At 43.8% G+C, this 6,000-nt stretch overlaps 1 protein-coding gene across 2 annotated transcripts in view; it reads left to right on the top strand.

Moving 5' to 3' along the window:
• The window catches only part of crybg1a (crystallin beta-gamma domain containing 1a), a 359,825-nt gene that overhangs the window by 273,988 nt on the left and 79,837 nt on the right, over positions 1-6,000 (top strand). The window lies entirely within an intron of this gene.

Genomic DNA, 6,000 nt, shown 5'->3' with positions numbered 1-6,000 from the left:
GCTTTCAAAAATGGAAGTGTTAAGCATTTATTTTCATCAATCAACAAAATGCAGTGAATGAACAAAAGAGAAATCTAAATCAAATCAATATTTGGTGTGACCACCCTTTGCTTTCAAAACAGCATCAATTCTTCTAGGTACACTTGCACACAGTTTTTGAAGGAACTCGGCTGGTAGGTTGTTCCAAACATCTTAGAGAACTAACCACAGATCTTCTGTGAATGTAGGCTTCCTCACATCCATCCGTCTCTTCATGTAATCCCAGACACACTCAATGATGTTGAGATCAGGGCTCTGTGGGGACCATACCATCACTTCCAGGACTTATTGTTCTTCTTTACGCTGAAGATAGTTCTTAATGACTTTGGCTGTATGTTTGGGGTCGTTGTCCTGCTGCAGAATAAATTCGGGGCCAATCATACGCCACCCTGATGGTATTGCATGATGGATAAATATCTGCCTGTATTTTTCAGCATTGATAACACCATTAATCCTGACCAAATCTCCAACTCCATTTGCAGAAATGCAGCCCCAAACATTCAAGGAACCTCCACCATGCTTCACTCTTGCCTGCAGACACTCATTATTGTACCGCTCTCCAGCCCTTCGACGAACAAACTGCCTTCTGCTACAGCCAAATATTTCAAATTTTGACTCATCAGTCCAGAGCACCTGCTGCCATTTTTCTGCACCCCAGTTCCTATGTTTTCGTGCATACTTGAGTCGCTTGGCCTTGTTTCCACGTCGGAGGTATGGCTTTTTGGCTGCAACTCTTCCATGAAGACCACTTCTGGCCAGACTTCTCCGGACAGTAGAGGGGTGTACCTGGGTCCCACTGGTTTCTGCCAGTTCTGAGCTGATGGCATTGTTGGACATCTTCCGATTTCAAAGGGTAATAAGCTTGATGTGTCTTTCATCTGCTGCACTAAATTTCCTTGGCCGACCACTGCGTCTACGATCCTCAATGTTGGCCGTTTCTTTGTGCTTCTTCAAAGGAGCTTGAACAGCACATCTTGAAACCCCAGTCTGCTTTGAAATCTTTGTCTGGGAGAGACCTTGCTGATGCAGTATAACTACCTTGTGTCTTGTTGCTGTGCTCAATCTTGCCATGACATGAAACTGTCTCCCACAACCTCACCTTGGTAGCAGAGTTTGGCTGTTCCTCACCCAGTTTTAAGCCTCCTACACAGCTATTTCTGTTTCAGTTAATGACTGTGTTTCAACCTACGTGTGACATTGATGATCATTATCACCTGTTTGGTATAACTGGTTGATCATACACCTGACTATAATCCTACAAAATCCCTGACTTTGTGCAAGTGTACCTATAAGAATTGATGCTGGTTTGAAGGCAAAAGGTAGTAACACCAAATATTGATTTGATTTAGATTTTTCTTTTGTTCGCTCACTTTGCATTTTGTAAATTGATAACAATAAACAATCATTTATATTTCTGAAAGCATTCTTTGTTTACAGCATTTTTTCACACCTGCCTAAAACTTTTGCACAGTACAGTGTATATATAATATATATATACAGTGGTGTGAAAAACTATTTGCCCCCTTCCTGATTTCTTATTCTTTTGCATGTTTGTCACACAAAATGTTTCTGATCATCAAACACATTTAACCATTAGTCAAATATAACACAAGTAAACACAAAATGCAGTTTGTAAATGGTGGTTTTTATTATTTAGGGAGAAAAAAAAATCCAAACCTACATGGCCCTGTGTGAAAAAGTAATTGCCCCCTGAACCTAATAACTGGTTGGGCCACCCTTAGCAGCAATAACTGCAATCAAGCGTTTGCGATAACTTGCAATGAGTCTTTTACAGCGCTCTGGAGGAATTTTGGCCCACTCATCTTTGCAAAATTGTTGTAATTCAGCTTTATTTGAGGGTTTTCTAGCATGAACCGCCTTTTTAAGGTCATGCCATAGCATCTCAATTGGATTCAGGTCAGGACTTTGACTAGGCCACTCCAAAGTCTTCATTTTGTTTTTCTTCAGCCATTCAGAGGTGGATTTGCTGGTGTGTTTTGGGTCATTGTCCTGTTGCAGCACCCAAGATCGCTTCAGCTTGAGTTGACGAACAGATGGCCGGACAGTCTCCTTCAGGATTTTTTGGTAGACAGTAGAATTCATGGTTCCATCTATCACAGCAAGCCTTCCAGGACCTGAAGCAGCAAAACAACCCCAGACCATCACACTACCACCACCATATTTTACTGTTGGTATGATGTTCTTTTTCTGAAATGCTGTGTTCCTTTTACCCCAGATGTAACGGGACATTTGCCTTCCAAAAAGTTCAACTTTTGACTCATCAGTCCACAAGGTATTTTCCCAAAAGTCTTGGCAATCATTGAGATGTTTCTTAGCAAAATTGAGACGAGCCCTAATGTTCTTTTTGCTTAACAGTGGTTTGCGTCTTGGACATCTGCCATGCAGGCCGTTTTTGCCCAGTCTCTTTCTTATGGTGGAGTCGTGAACACTGACCTTAATTGAGGCAAATGAGGCCTGCAGTTCTTTAGACGTTGTCCTGGGGTCTTTTGTGACCTCTTGGATGAGTCGTCTCTGCGCTCTTGGGGTAATTTTGGTCGGCCGGCCATTCCTGGGAAGGTTCATCACTGTTCCATGTTTTTGCCATTTGTGGATAATGGCTCTCACTGTGGTTCGCTGGAGTCCCAAAGCTTTAGAAATGGCTTTATAACCTTTACCAGACTGATAGATCTCAATTACTTCTGTTCTCATTTGTTCCTGAATTTCTTTGGATCTTGGCATGATGTCTAGCTTTTGAGGTGCTTTTGGTCTACTTCTCTGTGTCAGGCAGCTCATATTTAAGTGATTTCTTGATTGAAACAGGTGTGGCAGTAATCAGGCCTGGGGGTGGCTACGGAAATTGAACTCAGGTGTGATACACCACAGTTAGGTTATTTTTTAACAAGGGGGGCAATTACTTTTTCACACAGGGCCATGTAGGTTTGGATTTTTTTTTCTCCCTAAATAATAAAAACCACCATTTACAAACTGCATTTTGTGTTTACTTGTGTTATATTTGACTAATGGTTAAATGTGTTTAATGATCAGAAACATTTTGTGTGACAAACATGCAAAAGAATAAGAAATCAGGAAGGGGGCAAATAGTTTTTCACACCACTGTATATCTTGTGATAAAGATGAGGCAGAGACATCATAATGGTTTGGGGCAGGCACCCATATAATATACCCTGGCTGCAAAAGGTTGAAATTTTAGCAGAGTTGTTCACTAGGCGGAGTCTAAAAGAGAACTGATAGGTAAGAACATAGGTAAGGAAAATGGCGGCTTTAATGCCCCTTAAAGGAAGTGACGTCGTCTTTGGGGCCAGAACTGGAAGTGATGTTTTCTGGGCCAGAAGTGACATCATCATTGGCCACAGGACCGGAAGTGACATCATTATAGGCACCAGACAACCGGAAGTGACATCTTCAGAGGCGGCGGAATCTGGTGGAATTTCACGGGAATGGTCTGCAAGGAACTGAGAAAGACAGTCAGCGCACCCAGTCACACCCTGGTTTGATGTGGTATTACAATTACTCAGGCCCTTTAGCTGCCTCCTACTCACACGTGTGTGACAATATATATATATATATATATATATATATATATATATATATATATATATATATATATATATATATATATGAAGACAGCTGTCCACCACAGAACAAAATGTTCTCGCCAGTGGTTTAAAGTTCAATCACAAAGATGCATCTGACATGAACTTCCTAGGCTCCCTAGAACACACCATACACCAGCAGACAATGTGTAAAATATAAGGTGTGTCATGGCCAGCCAGTTACATGCAAGACCACCTTTAACAGAGTCAACACCACCCTAAAAACGCTCCAGAATAACAACTGCTCACAGGATTGTTACAAAAAAAAATCCAATAATGTGAACTCTCCTGAATTCTATGGCCTCACAAAAATCCATAAAATCCCTCTAAAATTCAGACCTGTTGTCAGCCTAAAAGGTGTTAATAATGCCGAGATGGCATTGCAGTGTCTGAAAAATATATCCATCACTGAGGATGTGATCATGGTATCGTTTGATATTGTGTCGCTGTACACCATGATTTCAAGTCATCTGGCCACAGAAACTGTATAAACAAAGCTAAACAATGGCCCCACCATAACAACAAGAATGAAGCTGGCCATGAATGATATAATGCATCTTGTTTCACTTTGCCAAAAAATGCACTTTCATTTTAATGGTAAATACTACAGACAAAAAGAAGGCATGCCAATGGGATCTCCATTATCAGGACTCTTAGGTGAACTGGTAACGCAGTGACTTGAAAACTTGGCTCTAACTCAGTAATAATTCATTACATTTATATAACGCTTTTCTCAGTACTCAAAGCGCTATCCACACAGGGAGGAACCAGGAAGCGAACCCACAATCTTCCATAGTCTCCTTACTGCAAAGCAGCAGCACTACCACTGCGCCACCTGTGAGGACGTACTCACCTAAACTTTGGATACGTACCTGCCAGATAATACTAAGAGCACACAACACATGTTTTGCCTTAATTGGGACTCATTAGGTGTATGCACCTATGAGTCCCTTTATGGAGATTGAACCTTGGATGTCAGCACTTGAGGCTAAGCCTCTGACATGGCACCATGGCGGTTGGTTCGCTTATTTTAGATAGATAGATAGATAGATAGATAGATAGATAGATAGATAGATAGATAGATAGATAGATAGATAGATAGATAGATAGATAGATAGATACTTTAATAATCCCAAGGGGAAATTCACATATTTGACAGGGTGAAGGTTCGAGTATTACATTCATAGGTCTGAACTGCAGTCCAGTTATTTTGATGGTTACCTACCAGGTAACGAATGTGGTTGATTGGCCAGTCGGCAAACATCCGCCATGTCTTCTCAGTTTTGAGAAGCAAAGAGATATAGATATGTGATACAGTACACATGGTAGGTAACCATCCAAATAATTGCGATTCAGACTTATGAATACAGTGGAACCTCGGTTCACGAATGTCTCGGTACACGTCCAAATCTGTTTACGACCAAAAAGTTCACCAAACTTTTGCCTCGGTTCATGACCACACACTCGGTATACGAACAAGCCAGTTTCCCTTTCAGTTTGTACATGTTCAGTCTCTCCCTGTGCATTTTCTGTGCAGCGAGAGAGAGTGAGAGAGCACGACACACACACGCACACAGGCAGCGTGAGAGAGAGCACGCACACCGGCAGTGTGTGAGAGAGACACGCACACACACCGGCAGTGTGAGAGAGAGAGAGAGACGCGCACACACACCGGCAGTGTGAGAGTGAGAGAGACGCGCACACACACCGGCAGTGTGAGAGAGAGAGAGAGACGTGCACACACACCGGCAGTGTGAGAGAGAGAGAGACGCGCACACACACCGGCAGTGTGAGAGAAAGAGAGACGCGCACACACACCGGCAGTGTGAGAGAGAGAGAGAGAGAGACGTGCACACACACCGGCAGTGTGAGAGAGAGAGAGACGCGCACACACACCGGCAGTGTGAGAGAGAGAGAGACGCGCACACACACCGGCAGTGTGAGAGAGAGAGAGAGACGCGCACACACACCGGCAGTGTGAGAGAGAGAGAGAGACGCGCACACACACCGGCAGTGTGAGAGAGAGAGAGAGAGACGCGCACACACACCGGCAGTGTGAGAGAGAGAGAGAGAGACGCGCACACACACCGGCAGTGTGAGAGAGAGAGAGACGCGCACACACACCGGCAGTGTGAGAGAGAGAGAGACGCGCGCACACACCGGCAGTGTGAGAGAGAGAGAGACGCGCGCACACACCGGCAGTGTGAGAGAGAGAGAGACGCGCACACACACCGGCAGTGTGAGAGAGAGAGAGAGAGAGGCGCACACACACCGGCAGTGTGAGAGAGAGAGAGAGAGAGAGACGCGCACACACACCGGCAGTGAGAGAGAGAGAGAGAGAGAGACG

Source organism: Erpetoichthys calabaricus, chromosome 3, assembly GCF_900747795.2.
Source record: "Erpetoichthys calabaricus chromosome 3, fErpCal1.3, whole genome shotgun sequence".
In the NCBI taxonomy this organism is placed as follows: domain Eukaryota; kingdom Metazoa; phylum Chordata; class Cladistia; order Polypteriformes; family Polypteridae; genus Erpetoichthys; species Erpetoichthys calabaricus.
The sequence above is the reverse complement of the archived record's forward strand: the minus strand, read 5'-3'. Positions and strand labels throughout refer to the sequence as shown.